Genomic DNA, 22,412 nt, shown 5'->3' on the forward strand with positions numbered 1-22,412 from the left:
AGTTTACAGCAACACCAGATCCTTAACCAACTGTGGGAGGCCAGGGATCAAACCCACAACCTCATGGATCCTAGTTGTATTGTTAACCACTGAACCATGATAGCAACTCCAAAGAGTATAGTTTTTAATAAGCAGAGAGTCATTGGAATATAACCTATCTGCCTTTTAGATGCTTCAACTAGCACAGCCTAAGGGCTCAATAAATATATGGAAAAAATAGATGAGAAATTATATGAAATGTTCTGAGTTCTTTGTTATTAGATCTATGTAGTGATAAATTAAAGTGATCTTCCCAGCTTGATGTTCCTAAAAGACAGCAGCTGAGGGAAGGGCTTTTGTTTAGGTAGTTTATTTTGAAAAACAAGAGAGGCAAAAATGAGAGAATGAAAAAAGGAAGGAAAAAAGTGAACCTAAGTTTGTGTTAAGCTGGATAGCATTCATCCACTGGCTCCTATTTATTATTCCTTAATTTATGTTAATTATTTCATATTACCATTTTGAGTGATGAAATAATGTCTTCTAAGTGTCTATAGCAGCAAGGTTCAGGAAATTAAGCAAGAGACACACTGGTGGAAGATGGTGTTGTTGGGGGTATTAGCAGGATCAAGCTTTTGTAAGGGAATAATCATTAGCAGTTAGTTGCTCTACTGATGGACAGAGGAAAAGTTATGTCAAGAGTATGTGAGACAGAATGCAAAAAAATGTCCAAAATACTCAATGATTACTAATTAAAAATAATATTATTTTGTAGGTTTTCCAGCTCAGAGAGAGACCCTTACATCAGACCACAGTAAAGAGAAGCCAAACAATGTGACAGAATTCATCCTTTGGGGCATTACAAAGAATCCAGAGCTAAGGGAAATACTCTCTGCTGTGTTTCTAATCATGTATGTGTCTACCATCTTGGGAAACCTTCTCATGGTCGCAAGTCAGAGTCTGAGATGTCCTATGTGTTCTTTCCTTACCTTTTGTCCTTCATCAATGTGACCTACTCTTCTGTCATTGCCCACAAGAAGATTATGGACTCCTTCTGTGAGAGCGCTGCTATTTCGCTGGAAGGTTGTACAGGCCAGCACTTCACTGAGCACTTATTTGATGGGGTGGGGCTCATTCTTTCATTGTGATGGCCTATGACAGCTCTGCAGCCATCTCTAAGCCCCTGCACTACATGACAATCATGAGGCTTCAGGTGTTCTGCCTGTTGCTGGGAGGATCCTGGGTGGGGGTATCCATGCATGCAACAATACACCTTCTCTTCATGTATCAAATACTCTTCTGTGGCCCTAATGTCATTGATAACTTTATGTGTGATTTGCTTCCACTATTAAAACTGGCCTGCATGGACACACACCTCCTGGGCCTCTTAGTCATCCTCAACAGTGGGGTGATGTGTGTGGCCATCTTCCTTATCTGCATCACCTCTTATATGGTCGTCCTCTGCTCTCTCATGTCTTAGAGCTCTGAAGAGCAGCATAAAATCGTCTCCACCTGTGGCTCCCACCTCATTGTGGTTGTCTTGTTCTTTGTGCCATGTATTTTCTTGTATGTGAGTCCTGTTGGTACTTATCCTATAGACAAGGCAATGGCTGTGTCCTTTACCATTGTTGCACCCATGTTAAACCCCTTGATCTATACTTTGATGAATTCAGAGGTGAAAAATGCCATGAGGAAACTGTGGATGAAAGAAAGACCATGTGTTATCATTAACTTACATGCTAAGAGCAAATCTTTCCTAAAGGACAATGAGGGCTCACCATCCCCATTCATTCTAATCCACTGGGACACAGCAACCAATAACACAAATCTGATTAAGACTGCAAATCAAGTTAAGACAGTAAAATCAGGTTACTGCCTACTTCTTAATACATTTTGTATTTCATTCCTTTTCTAGAGGCTTCTGTCTTTCTTTCTCACTTTTCTCTCCCTCCTTCCATTTTTAACCTGTCTTTTGTATAATTTAAGTCTTTCTCATTTCAGGGATTTTATTTTTCTTATTCTGCTCACTGCTGGAATTTCTTTTCCAGAGTTTTGGCTTGGCTGGCTCCATCTCATTTCTTCCACTTTCAGATGAACTCTCAACTCTTTAGACAAGTTTCCCTGATGACTTTCCCTAGACATTCCCCTCAGTTATACTCTAACCCTTCATCTGGTTAAACCCTTAGCATCAATAATCACAAGCTAGACTTTAAAAAATATATCTTAATTTTTATTTTCTCTGTTTTCCCTTGACAAGCTTGTAGTCCTTAGAAGGGCAGGGATTATTTTTATTTTCTCTTGCTGTTCCAGTCACTCAGAAGTTGCTAAATACATATTATTGAATGAATAGAAGTCTAACAGAAAGTTTTTAAAAAATATTTACAAATTCACAAATTGGGTTAAAGTTGGGATAGAAAAATAAACTGTTTAGGAAATAGAATTTTTCCAGTTTTCATGCTGCCAAATATTCTTTTTGAAAGCTTTGGAAGAAAATACAATTTCAATTTAGTGGTTTACTATTTAATATGGTAGACAACATTGCCAAAATTCTCTACTAATTTTTTTCTACCTTTAGAGAAGCAGAATAAGAATCACTCATGTCAACACACTTTAGAATTTGATGTCTATATCCTGAAGTTATATATCTTTTCTGAGAAAAGAGCAACTCTCCCTATCTATATGTAGATATAGCTATAGATGATATAGATATAGATAGATATAACATTTGACACACTTACAGGATTAAGGTAGACAGAGATGAATTAGACAATACTTTTCACTTTCATCTTGGAGCTGCTTTCTAATGGAGAAGACTATATATATACACAGAGAGAGAGACTATATATATGTAGTCTTTTTATGGCCAGCAACATAAGGAGATTCCCAGGCTAGGGGTCAGATCAGAGCTCTACCTGCCAGCCTATGCCAGAGCCACAGCAACACAGGATCTGAGCTGTGTCTGTGACCTACACCACAGTTTATAGCAATGCCAAATCCTTAACCCACTGTGGGAGGCCAGGGATCAAACCTTCATCCTCATGGATACTAGTCATATTTGTTTCCACTGAGTCATGTTGGGAACTCCTATATTGTTTTCAACTATGGGATAAATGATTCTTTTTGTTATATCCTAGATTAGAGTTTCTAAATCCAATATATGTTTATTTTCTTCCCCTTCTTGCTTTCACTAGAGAGACATTAATGCTTTTTAGACCTGTGTCCCTTAACTAGGTATATGGGAATACTAAGGATTTATGCTAATTTTGTATTTGTTATGATTTTCTTATTTAAAATGATATAATATTACTGTATCAGTTACAGTATTTGAAACAGGCATAACATTTAAAACACTAATTTTATTTTTACATATAAGGCATGTGTGCAATAGGAAATTCACATTAATTATCATCAATTGTTTTCCCTTTTTCTTTAGTTTTTCTTTTTTTGATTTTTTATTATAGTTGGTTTACTTCAACAACTATGAGGTATATTGATTTTTTGAAGACTATTTGCTGATTTGTATGAAGAATTGGATACTCTTACAGGATTAAGGTATAAATAGATGAATTAGATTATACTTTTCACTTTTGTCATGGAGCTGCTTTCAATGGAGAAGACAGTATATAAAAAGGAAGCTGAGGTCATAGAGTGATAACTGATATCCAGAAAATTGTAGTGCAGTGGTGTGTGTGTGACTAGCTCTACTTAGGATGATAAGGAGGCTACACCGAGACCTGAAAGATGAGATAGAACCATCATTAAGCACATCAGTAGGAAGAGCATAGAAGGCAAGAGAAGGAGTCCCATTGTGGCTCAGTGGGTTAAGAACCCAATTAGTATCTGTGAGGATTCATGTTTGATCCCCAGTCTTTTTAAGTGGATTATGGATCTTGTGTTACTGCAAGCTGTGGTTATGTCATAGATGGGGCTCGGAAGTGGCATTACTGTGGCTGTGGCATAAGCCTATGGCTGTAGTTCCAACTCAGCCCCAAGCCTGGGAACTTCCGTATGCTGTGGGTACAGCTCTAAAATAAAGGGGGAAAAAAGGGGAAAAAAAGCTCGTATAGAAACATAAGAGTAGGACCCAGCCTGAAGTGGAAAAGGACAAGCTAATCAGTGCAAATTGGACAATAGGGAAGCTGGTAGAGTGTGAGAGGGAAGCTAGTAGGATGAGAACAGGGATCTGATAAAGGAATGCTATTATTTTTTTAACTCTAGTCTTCACAATCTATACTGACATCAACATAACTTCATTAGAATAATAACTAAAAACCAAATCATTCATAAGCTTATAGATGACAGAGAAAATTGCTGTCAAACATCTTTGCACATAGCTTCCATTTAACTTTTGCTATGTGAATAGCAGAGCATAATGTTTACAGCCTGCTGATAATATCTAAAAATTGAATTTCTGGATTCACATTACAACACTTCACCCTGCCTCATGGCAAAAAAGAAGAAAAAGCCCATGACAGTGTAATAACTTTGATGTCTATAAGAACCTTATGATGACAATTTTTTCTATTTTAAATATTAAATTAAAGAACTCGGAGGATCATCATGAGATCCCTAAACTTAAGTATTTTTTATTATAGTTGATTTACAAGGTTGTGTGAATTTCTGCTGTACAGTATAGTGACCCAGGCACATATATATATTTTTTCTCAGATTATTTTCCATTATGTTTTACTCCAAGAGATTGGATATAGTTTCCTGTGCTGTAGAGTAGGACCACATTGCTTATCTATTCTAAGTGTAATAGTTTACCAACCTCAATCTCCCTATTCATCCTACTTCCTCCCCCTCCCTCCTGGCAACCACAACTTTGCTCTCCATGTCCACGACTTATTTCTGTTGTGTACATAATCATTTGTGCCATATTTTAGGTATTACATATAAGTGATGTCATATGGTATTTATGCTTCTCTTTCTGATTTACTTCATTTAGTATTAGGCATCTAGTTGCATCCATGTTGCTATAAATGACATTATTTTGTCAACTTTATTGTTGAATAATATTCTATTGTGCATATGTACCACATCTTCTTAATCTGTTGATGGAAATTTAGCTTGTTTCCATGTTTTGGCTATTGTGAATAGTGCTGCAATGTACATACATAGTTTTGTCTAGATATATGCTCAGGAGTAGGACTGCTAAATCATATGGCAGTTCCATATTTAGTTTTCTGAGGAATCTCCATACTGTTTTCCACAGTAGTTGTACTAATTTTTAATATTTTGGTAATTTTCCATCATTAAAATTAGATACAGATTTTGTCTTTACTAATAATTAGGTAAGAGCTGTTCTGGCCATTCATGCAGAAATTATTACCTGTCAGCTAGATTCCATAATTTTTTTTCTCTGATCTCTTTTATAGGTTTCCCTAATTACTTCAAATGAAATAGATCTACTCATTAAACATATTATTTAGCAATTCAATGCCTGTTTTTTTTTTTCATCTCTAACACAGACTTGAAATAAATCTTGGTCTTAGTGGCTTTTTATAGGAACTTGCTGTTGCCAATATTAGATTGTAAATCATAAGATCTATATATCAAAATTGAAAAAATAAATACTATTTATAATCCAAAGACATTTCTAGAAATGCAGAAATCCAATGGTGATTTAATTTGAAGGAGAGTGTTGGTCAAAAAAAATTGCTGCAAATATCAAACTTATTGGGAAACATTAGGTGAACTTGCTTCCAGTTTCACTCAGAAAATTTATGTCACCAGAAAACTTCCTCAGATTTTTACAACCCTATGAATTTGGCAGCACCCAATCTATTATATGCTACCTTCTTGAATCTTATAAATGTGTTTTCTGTGCTACTATTCAAACCTCAAAACCAACCTTACAGACACTGACCTCATCTGCTAATATTTTACACTGGTAAAAAATCTTTTCTATGGATTGAATAAGTCATGAGGTCCTATTGTACAGCATAGGGAACTATATCCAACCTCTTGATAGAACATGATGGAAAATAGTAGGAGAAACAGAATGTGTGTGTGTGTGGGGGGGGTGTGAGTGTGTGTATGACTGCATCAGTATGCTGCACAATACCATAAATCAACAATGCTATAATAAAAAGAGAGAGAAAAACATACCATATAAAAAACCCTCTCTGAAGTTCCTGTCGTGGCTCAGTGGTTGATGAATCTGACTAGGAACCATGAGGTTGCGGGTTCGATCCTTGGTCTTGCTCATTGGGGTAAAGATCTGGTATTGCTGTGAGCTGTGGTATAGGTTGTGGATGTGGCTCAGATCCTGCATTGCTGTGGCTGTGGTGTAGGCTGGCAGCTACAGCTCTGATTCAACCCCTAGCCTGGGAACCTCCGTATGCCATGGGAGCGGCCCAAGAAATGGCAAAAGACAAAAAAGAAAAAAAAAAAAACCTCTCTGTAGCTTTTTTTTCTTTTTTTGATTACCTCAATGGCATATGGATTTTCTCAGGCTAGAGAGAAAATCTGAGGCACAGCTGTGACTTATGTAGCTTGTCAACACCAGAGGCTTAACCCAATGTGCCAGGCTGGGGATAAAATTGGTGCCTCCACAGAGACTAGCTGGATCTAGACTAGGATGTAGGATGCCTGCCTATACTTAAGCCCACTGTGCCACAAGGGAAACTCTCTCTTCCATATATTTTATTTCATCTACATTTCCATTGTTCTCAATAATTTTGTATCAACAAAGTGATATGTTATCTCATGCATCTTTAAAATAAAATTTTCTCTAGATTCCATTTCACTTTTCATTTATGAATTCATTTTATTCTCTCCCCTTTGTAACAAAAATAAAGAGATTCTATAATAACCACTCCCCCAATGATAAAGTGTATTTTCCTTCAAATTGATAAATCAGTTCTAAAATGTATGTGATAAGTGTCTGTGTTGGGATATGAAAATACAGATAGATGACTAGATATACTATATGTCACAAAATATAATAAAGCCTTTGTTTGTAAACACCTTTATATTGTCTTTTTTTGTGGCTGCACCTGAAAAATATGAAAGTTCCTGGGCCAGTGGTTAAATTAGAGCTCCAACTGTCATCTACTCCAGATCCTTAACCTACTGAGTGAGGCCAGAGATCCAATTTGCATCCTCCCTAGGATGGCAACTTTTATCTCTGATCAAAGGCAACTCCAGGTCCTTAACCCACTCAGCCATGATATGAATTCCTATAAATATTTTTCTATGCACTCAGCAAAAAAAAAAAAAAAAAAAAGGAATTGTAATTGGCCTCAAATTGAGCTATCTATATTTGGAGACAGTATACATTTTATAATCTAATCAATGATGAAGGTTTAATATTAATCTTTTGGAAAGAATGACTGCTGGATAAATTCCAGAAGGGCAAATTTTTTTTATCTCCCCTCTGCCTCATCTTCTTATTTCACAAAATCTTTGCACTTGTCTCTATCTCTATCATTCTCTCCCTCTCTCTCTTTGTGTGTAATGTTTTTCTGAACTTGATGTATTTTTGCACAAATTATGTTATTATTTTATGCCATCCTTGTACTGGCACTGTTATTTCAGTTTCCTCCCACTCACTTCCTCTAATGGAAGGAAATAATAAAGGATTAAGCAAAGCAGGGCATGGAATGAAATAGAAATTACTAGGTGTTGTTCAAAGTAGTAATCAGGATTCCAGGATTAATTGCTAGGATCCTGCTGTTGAGTCATAATTTTGAAATATCATCCCCTCCGGGAGGGAGTGTGGTCTGTGTCAGATAGTTATTCTGTGTCAGGAAAAATATTTAAATTTCAATTAAAATAAAATAACACATTCCATAACATCATAATTAAATAAAATCTAGGAATTTATGGGCTTTCTATTTTCTGATGAATCACTTTAATACTGCTTCCTTCCACGGGATGTGAACACAGTTAGGATATAAGAAACAGAAACACAGTTAGGATATAAGATGATATACAGTGGCAAACTCATTAGAATAGACTCTCTTTGCAGCACCTGAGCTAAACCTGGATTTTCCTTCAAACTTCAATTTAATGCTATATTCCATTAGAGTAAATAGACCTCTTCTCCCTTCATAAAAAAAAGAAAGAGATAAATTCCTTTAATCTCCAAAATTGTGCTTTTATGCATGATATGTCAAGACATTACATGATAAGGTTCTGAGAGGGGAAAAAAGAGCATTTTGAATTAATCTATACATTTTGTACATTTATACATAAAAGTTGTTCTTTAATAAGCATGGACTGATACTCTGCTTCCTAAATAGTACACATCTTTATGGACAGATATGGTGCCTTATCCCAGAAATCATCTTTTGCATTTAAAAAGTAGAGAGGCATTTCACCCCAATTATTCAAGAGACATTATATTTCATCCATGTTTACAGTTTTCTATTTCTGAATATGAAGAGAAATGAAAGCATCTTCAAGTAGAAACTGAAAAATATTTAAAAAGAGGGAAAAGAAAAACCCTTGAATTGGTTGAGGACATGACAGTTTTGGAAACACTTGAGCAAGTCAAACCACAGATAACTGTGTCATGAAAAATCATATGGAAATTTCCAAGCCCTAAGGGAAACTGAGAGGCAATTCTACAGGTTCATGACCTCTCACAGAAACCTCTTTAAATTCTATTTGGGAGACAAGGAGGAAATTCTCCTGATTTTTTTTTAAGACAGTGCTTGAGAAGAAGTAGGGAAAATTCTCTACCAGAGTTGCCCTTCCTCTCTCTCTTAGACATAGAAGTAAGACATGGAATCCTAATTCACATTTTGGCAAGTTATTGAATTGACTTTTCTCCATAGAAAAGAGGAGCTTGTCATTACCAGAAATTTCAAGGATCTGTCACATGGTGAAATTTATAATTCACATTTCTGTATTTTCACAATTCAATTTTAAATTATAATGGAGTACTTAAAAGCATGGATATGGTAGTCTAGGCTACCAATTTTAAGGCAACTTAGTGTCTATCACTTAACTGTGTACCCTTGAGCTAGTTATGTAACCATCTTTGGCCACAGAATCTTTGTTTCTAAAGAGGGATATATATTAAAATCAAAGAATTTTGAAACAAAATAATAATGTGAATTGGATTGAACAGCACTTAGCACATATTAGGTCCTCAATAAATGGCCACTATTTGAATGGAAACATATTTTGGAGGACTAGGCATACATAATTTCTTCAAGTCTAATGAGATTAGACCTATCTTAAGGTTTTCTTCTTCATGTTAAATCCAAATAACTGAAATGCAACAAGTGAATATTTTTGTCATAGCTACTCAATAGCATTTTATTTATCCTCTCAATATATTCCTATTTATTGTTCATTCTCTAATGCTGTCCCTCATCCTGGTGTTTTAGATTAAAAAGTGGATTTTTTGAGTGATATGATTCACTTAGGAACATGGTAATTCAAGTCCTGTTTACCATTTATGTTGTTATTGATTTATCATATAGAACTTAATATTCCCACAGAAAGAAAATGCTAAGGGATGGGCCAGGGAAGGACAGGATGGGTAAGAAGGAGTTTCTTACTCAAGCCGCAGAGCAGAGCCTTCTGAATTTACATTTGCCCAGTTAGTTTTCCCTAAGTTCACTTGATGTCATAAATAGCATTATACTTCTGCCAGAATTGTCCAACAATATTTAAATGGGTGAAGATGCGAACATCCTTCATGCTAGTTGTGGTTTTATTTCTCTGTTAAAATCGCTAAATTTCTAAGAAAACAGAAGGAAAGAAGAATAAGACATCCATCAGGAAAGACACAGGTGGGAATATTGTTTATTTATTTTTTCATAATTTCAGAAACAGTACCTGTGGAAAGAGTTGAGACATTTAGGGAAATCAGCAGAGAAATACTGAGGGGAGAGAAAGAGTGAAATCTGAAAAGGACATATTTCTCAGGTTGTCAAAGGAAGGAATATACTTAACTAGACAGAAAAAGAGTCCAAAGAATCAATCTTTTATTGCTGAAGTAAATAATAATCTTGGATGAAAAATACAGTGAATTTAAGGAATTTAAGAGAGAGAGCAATTCAATCAGGATTTTAATCTCATAAAATATTAATATATAATTATAAAATGCTAGTTATACAAACTATTACTTTCTTATATAGTTTTGAATATTATATATATATTTCAAAGTTGAAGCAGGGATTTATATTATTTTCCTAATGACTAGAATAATATTGTTGCCATAATGAATGGAAAGGAAGTGTGGGAAATGGAAATAGTGGAGAGGAAAAATTTCTAATGTCACAGCCCCAGAAGAGCCCACAGTTCATGTTTTGAGGGGCCTTGAACAATATCTGATGTTTCTCCAGCATTTAAAGAACATGACTATAAAAAAGACCTGGAGTTCCCAGTTGGCAAAGTAGGTTAAGGATCTGTCATTGTCACTACTGAGGCTCTGGTAACTGCTGAGGCTCAGATTTGGTCCTCTGATCCAGAACTTCTGCATGCCATGGGTGTTGGCACATAAAAAATAAATAAATTATAAAAGTAAGGGAGAAAAAAGAAAAGGAAGAACATGAAATCTTCTAGGAGAAATAAGAACAGAATAAGATGTCTCCTATAGGATTATATGCAGTTAAAAATGACATCAGAGTGAGTATAGAGGATAGGGAGGGCTGGCCCCATAATTCAGCTATATCTGGATGATTTAGCATAGTTAAATATATTTTTTAAAAAAATTATTGCAATGTAGTTGATTTACAATTTTGGGGTAGTTTCAAGTTTACAACAAAGTGATTCAGTTACACACACACACACACATTCTTTTGTTAACATTCTCCTCCATTATAGGTTATTACAAAATATTGAGTACAGTTCCCTCGGTAATATAGTAGGTCCTTGTTGGTTGCATATTTTGTACATATTAGTGTGCATATGTTTTATTTTATTTTTTTAAATTCTATTTTGATTAGCATATAGTTGATTTACAGTATTGTGTCAATTTCTGCTGTACAGTATAGTGACCCGGTCATATATATTTATATCCATATATCTATATATATCTATATATTATTTTCCTCATATTATCTCACATCATATTTTACCCCAAGAGACTGGATATAATTCCCTGTGTTGTACTATATGACCTCATTGCTTATTTATTCTAAATGTAATAGTTTTCGTCTATTAAACCTGACCTCCCCACCCATCCCACTTCCTCCCTTCTCCCCCTTGGCAACCACAAGTCTGTTCTCTATATTTTAGCTTTTTTGTTCCACATTTGAAAATTAACTATACTGAATAGATAATAAAATTAAACTTAAATCCTATCTTCTTTTACTGAACTGTTAAATGATGGAGAAAATTGTGTTGCGGGGTTTTAAACTTGATTTTTGATGTTATAAACTCTTATAATTACATCACATAGATATTAAAAATAAAAACTCTACTATTTTAATATGTTGTCTTCTTGATTTTAAAATTATATTAAAATGGGAGTTCCTGTTGTGGTGCAGTTGGAACAAATCTGACTAGGAACCATGAGGTTTCAGGTTTGATTCTTGGCCTTGCTCAGTGGGTTAATGATTTGGCATTGCCATGAGCTATGGTGTAGGTTGCAGACATGGCTCAGATCCTGTGTCAATGTGGCTGTGGTGTATGCTGGCAGCTGTATCTCCAATTCAACCCCTAGCCTAGAAACTTCCATATGCTCCAAGTGCAGTCCTAAAAAGCAATATAGTAAATATATTAAATGTCTGCAATATGAGCAGTAAAATATTCTTTTTTTTTATTTAACATGTAATATTGTTTCACCCTCTATATCCTTTCTTTATTAATTAACATTTTATTTTTAAAATACTGTGCTATATTAACTTACAGTGGCTTGATTTATATAATCATCTTAATATTGCACATTTTGGATATTTCTAAATTTTCACTAGAGCAAATGACATGGTGTCATCTTCCATTATAAAACTTACACCACCTCATTTTACTTTTAGAAAAATTTTCAGGGATGGTTTCAGTAGTATAGGGAATACAAATGTGTTTATGATTCTAAAATATTTGCCATTAGTTTTCCTGATAATTTTCACCTAATATCACCAGGAGTATTTGTCAAACCTTGGAAATTAACATTTTTATATTGTTCTTAATGAAGCACCATATTTTATTTGCATTTCACTATTTTCACACTAAAGTCCATTTTCTATTCTATGATTTAATCAAGTACAACATGCTGCATTTAGGACAACCGTGATGATACTGTTCTCTCAAATGTCACAGTTTTCACACTAATTTTAGAATTCCTCTTCACCAATAAAAAGATGGTGGTACTTTGTTTATGTTTAATGAGTATTTCAGTTCTAAAATACTACTTATCTTAGAAGCTCCACAAATAAGGTAAATAAAAAGCCTAAGAATTATTTAATTTTTAGATTAATATAAACTCCTGTTCTTTCTCTCCACCACTTTCCCTATTTGATTTTAATTGTGTACCAAAGTTACCTGAAAAAGAAGTGGGCAAATGTGGGCCTGGAGGCCACAATAATTTACTCAGGGATTATCAGAGTAGTTTAAAAATGTTCCACATTTAAACAAGACCATATCTACACTGTGACCAACATGAAAATTTTATATTTGTGAATAAGTAGAAGAATAAATAACAATATTTACCAGCCTTGGTCATGGGAAATCAGACATCAGGAGTAAAAACATTGTCATTTCTGTTTGGTGCCACTGGTTCTGAGAACTTGTTTTTACCATTTATTGTGGTTTTCTCCTGTGTAAATGTTTTTCTTTTAATCAGTATTGCCTTATCTGATTCTCACAAGAGCCTTATCAATAGGCATTGTCATTACACTATCATCAACTTATAATCCAAGTCTGAGAATTTTAAGTAAATTTCCCATGACATAATACAACTAAGTAGGAGAGCATGGTTTTGACTTTAGTTCTAGTTTTTATTCTTATTAAGAGTCTGTAGCTGGTTATGGAGTTTGCAATGCATACATTGTTTGGAAACATAATAGAAATAGTTATTTGGAGTAAGCAAAAGCAAATATTAGTTAACATGCAACTGTATATGCATTAGTCTTACCAAGACTGTAAATTGGTTTTGTTAACTGTGACATTCACAAAAATCAGCTTATTTTTAATTCTCACAGTAACTTTTATTTTTCTTTCCTTCTATTTATAAACATAGATTTTATGTATTCATACACTCACATGCCATTTGAATGACAAATTTCTGATACACACACACACACACACACACATATAGGTGAGGACACAATAATTCTTCAAAACAGTGACTTGCTATGGAAGATGAAGTCAAAAGTTGGAATAATCTGGATGGCCCATGGAAAAAATTTCTGTGGGTAAGATGTCTTTCTTTTTAAATGAGAGAAGAGTAACTAAAATTGGTAAGGACATTTTATCATCAGCAACTTTTTGTATTTTCTTATTTGACCATTATTATAATCCTGTGAGTGGGGAGGTTATATACAAATATCCTACATTACTATAAAGTCATATGTACATTTGAAACATAATATCCTTGTTACATGATCAGATTGGGCCACATTATATAAACCATTAGAAAATAATTAGTAAATCATCAAGCCTCTGGCTATATTGAACATTGAACATTCTGTTTTCTTCCTTATCAGTGTGGTTGTTGACAATTTGTACCTGTAATTGGTCTATTACCTTCTGATTCTACATCATTTGTTGTGTCCTTCTTCAAGAGACATCATTCAAATATGAACAAAGGAATCAGAAGATTTTAGCCTCTGTGGGTAGATAGAGATTGTAGAAAGGCCACCCCTGCTCTCAAGTTCTTGCTAGAAAATTTTTCACTTCAGTCCCTATAGACCCAGTGGTAAGGACATGGATGCAGAATCCAGTATTTGGGGGCTAAAATTCCAGATCCAGGAGTTCCCTTTGTGGCTCAGCAGTTAATGAACACAACTAGGATCTATGAGGATGTGGATTTGATCCCTGGCCTCTCTCAGTTGATTGAAGATCTGGCATCACCATGAGCTGTGGTGTAGTTGTAGACAAGGCTTGGATCTGGCATTGCTGTGGTTGTGGTATAGGCCGGCAGTTGTACCTCATAGTAGTCTCCTAGCCTGAGAACTTTCATACCCAGCCCTAAAAAGCAAAAAAAAAAAAAAAAAAAAAAAAAAAAGAAAAATCCAGATCCAGCATCTCTAATTTGTTATATTTTATCCCTTAAGTATGTTTTCCTACCTAGAGGATATTAAGCTCTAACATGGATAGTTTCATATCCATGAGGCCCTGAATAGACTGACTTAACTCAATCATTAATAGGTATTATTATTCTTTTATAAACTTCTCTTCTTGCTTTCCAATGGTGAATTAAGAAAGAAAATTCACTACATGCATATTTATTATGTTAGTCTATAGCCAGGTGCTCTCCCAATGAGAGTTCTCTTTTATAATAAATGAATTATTAAAATTAAAGGCTCAATTCATTTCATACTTTTAAAGAAATAATTGGGAGAGGGAGGAACCATGGGTTTCAAGTACTTCTTAAACTCTGTTTTGTTTCTTCTTCTCTTTGTAAGTAAGAAAGTCTCTTGGTCAGGAATGCCTGTAAGTCACCCTTGCTCCCATTCCATGCACATGGCAGGCATGACTAATAAACTACAGTCCTTTCCTCAGAACTTGTATATGACTTCAGAATCATTTTCACAGTTCTGATAGTTGGAAAACACTACTAAGTGATCAGAGCTGACAATTAAGATTAAAAAATAATGTTTCACATCCCTATCACATGTGGATATCTACTGCATGTGGATACATACATTTTGCCTATAATTATTTTCTGGTTATCTTAGCAAGAACTTACAAGTACTTCATTTCTTTCTGACATCACACTATCACCTTCAACAATTTCCTCATTGTGTATTCACAAAGGACAGAGAAGCATAAGCATATAAGGTAGTTTTTCATGTATATGCACAAACTTGTTGGCTATGACAATAATACAAACTGTGATGAGACAGATTTATCTTTCTCATGGTTATAGATTCTACTTGCTCATCATGGTAGCATTCACTATCTCCTTGGAAAAATGCAAATCCACAGTTTTTAACTGAGTTTGTCCTCCTGGGTCTTTTAAAGAATCCAAGTGTTCAGAATAATTTGTTGCATTTTTGTTTATTTGGATTACAACTGTTGGGAGCAACTTTCTGATTGTGGCAACCCTTCTGGGGTCCATGTACTTCTTGGTTTTTCAGTCCTTGCTGGATATAAACTTCTTTCTCCATCATTGCACCAAAAATGACAGTGGACTCTATATGAGAAGGAAACCATTTCCTCTGAAGCCTGAATGACCTGGCTACTTGCTGAACACTTCTTTGATGAGGTAGAGGTGATTGTCCTCACTTCAATGGTCTGTGACCACTATGTGGCAATCTACAAACACTTGCACTACTCATTGGCATGAACCAAAGACTGTGGCATTCTAATGGGGGTGGCCTGGGCAGGGGCTTTCTACATTCCACTATAAATATTCTCTTCACTTTCCAACTGCCCTTCTGTGGCCCCAATGTCATTGACCACTTCATATGTGACTTGTACCTGTTACTGGAGCTTGTCTGCACTGACACTCACATTTTTGGCCTCTTGGGGGTCAACAGTGGGTTTATCTGCATCCTAATATTCTCCTTGTTGCTTGTCTCCTATGGCATCATCTTGCTGTCTTTGAGAACCCACAATACTGTGGGGCAGTGGAAAGCCCCCTCCACCTATGGAGCTCTTGTTTCCATTGTGGTTTCATTCTTTGCCCTGTCCATATTTGTGTAAGCACAACCTCCATCTGCTTTCTCCTTTGACAAGATGGAAGCTATATTTTAAGCCATTCTGATTCCCTTGCTCAATCCTTTGATTCACATTTTCAGGAATAAGGAAGTGAAAAAATTCAATGAAGAATATGTACCACAGAATAACGCCGGTTTCTAATGAGAAATACAATGTTACAAATTGAAAAAAATTAAGAGGATAAAATGTCAAATTTTCTTAGAGAAAAACTTTCCATGGATGGACCTTGTTTGACCAATGGTGACATACTGCAACAGCATTAACATGGGGCCCTGAAAATAATGCTTTCAACTTTAGATCACATATGCACTCTGATTTGGCAACTCAGCATTTTCTCAGTATTTTATATCTAAGTTAAATGTTTGAATTTTATGCTTACTTAGAATCTGAAAATTTCTTAAAAAGAGACGTTATTAAATCCCTTGCTACTTATTCAATGATTTGACAAAACTTTGTGGAAGTAAGAAATTAGAAACAGGAGCTTACTCAAACTGTTACACCTGAAAATAAGTTTATATTTAGGATGCTGATTTCAGTGACCAATGAAAAAGTCAATCAGGACTCAGGAATGGATGAGGTCAGAGCATTCACCTAACTTCCTCTGTAGGTGTTCCTGTATCATATGCTGATAAATAGAAAATCACACTTTAGATTTCAAGAAAAAATTCACCATCTACTCATTATTTTTAGAGAACACATAACTTTCTTATGCACTACATAATTTATTTGTTATTATTGTCATCAACATTATTATTGCTAATATTTTTGTCTTTTTTTCCAAAGACTGTATGCTATGAGACAGGAAATTTTTTTCTTTTGTTTGATGTGTCATTAGCATCTATAAAAGCCTAATGTAGAAAATCAGTAAATATCTGTTGAATAAATGAATAAGTGAGATATCTTCTCATTTCAAATTTACACCTATCCCATTAACACACTAAAATGTCAATTGGTAAAGGAATGTAATTATTATAGCTGATATTAATCTTAGACCTTGACTATAACTGTAATGCATGCTTTGACAAAACACAGTGCAGGATATTTTAAAGACTATATTCTAGTTTATTTTCTCATATCTAAGTCTAATTATAATGTATAGAAATTCAAAGAGAATATAAAGTTGATTCTATATCTGCTCTTCTTTTTTCTTTTTCCAACTCTTTATTCTCCATCCCTATTTCTGTTCTTCACAAAATTAAATATGAGTTTTGTTCTTAAAGTATTTCTGATCCCAATAAAATAATATATAGCCTCAAATTGGAATTAAACTAGCGGATTTAATCTGGCCAGAGTTTCCAAATTATTCACTGGAAACCATACTGAAGTGAGAGAATACCATAAATAAACAGTTTAAATTAGGGCTGCAGTTCATCACATGAGACAGAGATTGACAAACACAAAATAGTACAAAACTCAGTGTCACCAATCCCATTTCCAATTTCCATGATAAAATGATCATAATCAACTTCATTCAATAGAACCCTGGCCTTGAACTGACAGAACCTGGTTTCCAGTTGAGTGATCTGATCATTCAATCTACAGTGAATTTTAATTCACACAGTTAGTTCACTCAGAGATATAAGGGACTTCTGGAGATCATTGACTCAGCTTGCCTTTTGTCATTCAAATGGTCAGTCTCCTTTGAAAATGCCTTTTGCAAAAATTATCACTGGAACTGGAAAACTTAACTATTCACTCAAAGGTAGGGAGTTAATTTAGGGTTCTGTGACTGGGATGTTTAATATGTTTAATGCAGGGACTCATTTATTGGCTGTTCTTTTTATTTCCAGTCAAGGAAATCTTATAATGCTACTACACATTTCATATTAAAATTAGTTATTTAGTCTTCAAAAAATTAAATTCTAGGCTCAGTTCTTTCGCTAATTAAGCTGTGTGACATTTGTAGTTTATTATGCTTTCCTCAATTCCTCATATTTAAGGAAGATTAATAAAATTTTATTATTTCTTCTGCACTGCTTCTAAGGAGGAGAAAGGGATTCTTTCTTTTCATGTGTTCTATATATTTTCGTATTTACAGAAAAAAATTTGGCAGTAGGTCTTCATATTCCCATTCAATTGATGGGAAGACTGAGGCTCAAAGACTTTAAGTGACACACCACCAACCTCCCTCTGAATTTGTCCAGTCCATTTGTATCAAAAAGGGCAGGTCTCATGATGTGATTTTTCTTTATAATGTTTCTCTGAGAAATTAGGCTTAGCTGCTTTCCAATAGACCCTTTAGCAAAAGTGCAGAGCATGTTGCAATCTATTTGTGACATTCTCTCACTGAAATTTCTGCCTTCACCTCTTTCCTTTCACCTCTACCCTCGACATCTCACTTCATCTTCATTGAAGGTACCTCATTGAATCATGCATTATGGGCAATTCTTACTCTACAGTGCTGGTTGTAACATGGTCTCCCTGGTATGAAAGTAACATTGTAACATAATCTATCCCATCATAAATACCTTTCAACCATTTGAAAGCAAAGGTCTCTTTCCTGTAAGCAGAAGGATATGTATTGTTAGACACAAACAATAAACTCTGATATGAGAATTCAAGAATTTCTTTCCTGTACTCCTCCCTAAATTGATTTAAAAACATAGATAGGATTAGAAATGTAAGACCTTAGGGTTAACAATGTTAAATTAAATAAATATGGATTATTGAGCTCCATTTTATTTTATTTTTTCATGTTCTTATTCTTTATTTTTTGTTATTTCTCCAATACAATTTTTTCTACTGTGCATAATGGTGACCCAGTTACACATATATGTATACATTCTTTTTTCTTACAGTATCATGCTCCATCATAAGTGATTAGACATACTTACCAGTTCTACACAGCAGTACTTTATCACTAATCCTTTCCAAAGGCAATAGTTTGCATCTATTAGCCCTAAGGTCCCAATCCACCCCACTCCCTCACCATACCCCTTGGCAACCACAAGTCTATTCACCAAGTGCATGATTTTCTTTTCTGTGTAAAGATTCGTTTGTGCTATATATTAGATTCCAGATATAAGTGATATCATATGATATTTTTCTTTATGCAAATAAAAAAACCACAATATATCCCCTCACATCAGTCAGAATGGCCATCATTAAGAAGTCCACAAATAACAAATGCTGGAGAGGGTGTGGAGAAAAGGGAACCCTTCTGCACTTTTGGTGGGAATGTAAACTGGTACAACCACTATGGACAACAGTATGGAGGTACCTTAGAAATCTATACATATAAGTAACATATGACCCAGCAATCCCACTCTTGGGCATATATCTGGACAAAACTTTCTTTGAAAATGACACATGCATCTGCATGTTCATTGCAGCACTCTTCACTATAGCCAAGACACAGAAACAACCCAAATGTCCATGGACAGATGATTGCATTAGGAAGATGTGTTATATATACACAAGGGAATACGCTTCAGCCATAAAAAGAACAAAATAATGCCATTTGCAGCAACATGGATGGAACTAGAGACTCTCATACAGAGTGAAGTATGTCAGAAAGAGTTCCATTTTATAAAAAGGAAAAAAAAATGTAATTCAAGAGTTTGGGATACTTGTGTCAATTCACAAGTTAATTCAGAAGTTACAGTGGTGGCTCAGCAGTAATGAACCTGACTAGTATCCATGAGGATGTAGGTTTGATTCCTAGCCTTGCTCAATGGTTTAATGATCTGGTGTTGCAGACATGGCTCAGATCTCATGTTGCTGTTGCCATGGCATAGGCCAGCAGCTATAGCTCTGATGTGACCCCTAGCCTGGGAGTGGACATTGAGTATATCTCTGAGAATAAATATAATCAAGACTATTTCCCATAGATCTGAGGACTATACCCTAGAGTGTGGCAGATGAACCAACATCATGCCATTTTGAGATGCTTAGCCTATGCACGCCTCCTTGACAATAACTTCACTGATGGACTTTCAGACACTGATAGTTAAAGTTTGGAAGATGTGACTATATTCCTTTTTGTAGCAACTCCACACAGTGACAGATGGTAACTGGTATTATCATGGTGATCATTTATAGGATTCTTTGCAAGGCTGTTTTCTGTGTCTCAATTATTCTTCCTCTGAATATGTTCATGATTCACCCCATGGTTTCCTTTGATTTATTATTAAAATGTTTCTGATCAATAATAGCTTTTTGAGTTACTTCACAGAGTTGCAATTCCTACCCACTAACATTCAGTATTTCCTACTCCTCCACTTCTGCTTATTTTTCTCTTTAGCTCTCATTCTATAATATATCATACTTATTAGTTATTCATTTTATTTTGTGACATATATACTAGAATAAAATTTATACAACATAAGTATTTCTATCTTTTGAAAAGAAATTACTGTTAAATACTCAGGGCCTAGAATTTCACCTGGCATATAGTAAGTGGTCAAAAATATTTGTTGAATGAATAAATAAATGATTATACAACTCTATAAATGGATTTATGCTTCTGGATAAGATTCAGTAAGCTGTGATCCCAACTGCTATTGTTACAATGAGGAAAAGCAGATCCAATGGAGGAATGATGTATATGAGGTACCAGTGATTTGTTGAGGTCACTGAAACTGAAAGGGATGAGACTCTGTAGTGAAAAGACTTTCAGCAAAGTGAGCTGTATTCTGTGGCTACTCTGATTCTGGGAACTGGGATAAATTCTGGGGCTGGGGTGAGAACAGACAGCAGCCCAGCTTTTGTAGGACATTTTTGGAGAGCCTAAAACATGCAGTATTTTCTCCCTCAGGACATGGCCTCAACTCTATAGGCTGTATAGGGTTTGCTATGGGTTGAACTCTATGCCCCCGTGAGCTGATGTCATCCTAACCCTCAGTGGCTGTGAATGTGAATATACTCAGAATGAGGTCTTTGCACATGATCAAGTTAAGAGTAGGTCATGAGAGTGGACCTAATCAACTGTAATGGTGTCCTTAAGAAAAGGAATGTTTGGACACAGGACAGACATGCACACAGGGAGACAGACTTGCATCTCATCTTCATGTAGGATGGCCATGTGATGCTGATGGCAGAGATTAGTGCAAGACATTTATAATCTACATAATTCCAGTGATTGTGGGTAGATCACCAGAAGCTAGGGAGAGGCAGGAAATAGACTGGCCCTCTTATCCATGTGAGGAATTATATAACACAACAACAAAATAAAGAACAGAAGGCAAAGAAATACAATATAAATGTGAAAACAAACAAAGACAGAATCGGGTTCTTTGAATAGAAGTATGCTACCTTTATACAATGGGATATTACTCACCCATAAAAAAGAATGAAACAATGCCATTTGTCTCCTCATGGATGGACTTAGAGATTATTATACCAAGTGAAATAAATGAGATAGAGAAAAACATCATATGATGTGGAATCTAAAAAAAAGGATACAAATGAACTTATATACAAAACAGAAACAGTTTTACAGACTTAATAAACAAATTTGTGGTTATCAAAGGGGACAGGTTGGCAGGGAGGGATATATTGGGGTTCACACAATTGTGTATGGAATGGATGTTCAATGGGAAATATAGCATAGGGAACCCTACCTAACATTCTAGGATAACCTATAAGGGAAAAGAATCAAAAAAAAATAATGCTTATGTGCATGAAAATATTTGAATAAGTTTGTTGTACAGCAGACATTATCACAACCTTGTAAATCAATTATACTTCCATAAAATCTTTAAAAATGTAAAAAATATAAGTGTAAAATTGATAAACTCCTATCATGTGCTATTAGTTACATGAGTATATACATTTGTAAATGTCATCCACTGCATGTTTTAAAATGGCGTTTTGTCTTATATGTAAATTATGCCATAGGAAGTTGATTTTCTAAAATATATAGAAGCATTTTTCTTTCCATCTTCTATCTTCTCCCTTCCTTTAAAGACCTAGTGACTGACTTCAACATGCTTTAGAAATTATAGAAATTTAAGTTAGCAGTATCCATTGTTATTATTCATATTATACTCTACAATACCATTGGGATTTACAATAATTGTTATATTTAACAGTAATGTTTTCTAGAATATGCTACTAAGACAGCTTAAGAAACTAGTCTAAATCACAAGAACAGAAATTATGAAGCTTGAAATAAATTAGATCACATCAATTTGAACCATTACCTGGGCTCAGAGCTTTGTCTGCCTTTAGAAAAGATTTGACTTAAAGGACAGAGATTTGGGTAAATTTTGTTGTTCCATACCTCAATGTGACTTTGAAAGTGTGTTTTTCCTTGGAGTAGGGTTCCTGGTTGGAGCCTTTGGTAACGGAAATGGGAGGTATCTGCCCCGTAGGAGTGAAGAGAAGGGGAGGAGGGATATGTTCATAGATCTGGCTATTGACAGTCTTGTCTGGGACTAATTAGCCCCATGTTTGCTGGGATTATGGGTTAACTCATTTAGCAAAATCTTTCAGGGTTGCATGGGAAGGGTAAAGTCCTTGCCCTTCAAGGGATTAACAATCATGAAATTTTAAGAAATTCCTACAAATATCTCATGAAGGAAGAAAAAAATGTTTAATTTACACATTATTCCAAGGAAGGTTTTAAGGTAATAGGGCTCTCTTTGTGGATGTTTACATTACAGACTAGGGTAAATATTTCTTCTTTATTCTAGAAATTTCTAGGAGCA

At 34.9% G+C, this 22,412-nt stretch overlaps 1 pseudogene; it reads left to right on the top strand.

Annotated features, from left to right (window-relative positions):
* The first annotated feature begins 576 nt into the window (after positions 1 to 576).
* Positions 577 to 22,143, top strand: LOC106505232 (annotated as a pseudogene).
* Positions 22,144 to 22,412: the final 269 nt, after the last annotated feature.

Source organism: Sus scrofa, unplaced genomic scaffold (genome assembly GCF_000003025.6).
Source record: "Sus scrofa isolate TJ Tabasco breed Duroc unplaced genomic scaffold, Sscrofa11.1 Contig26, whole genome shotgun sequence".
Classification (NCBI taxonomy): domain Eukaryota; kingdom Metazoa; phylum Chordata; class Mammalia; order Artiodactyla; family Suidae; genus Sus; species Sus scrofa.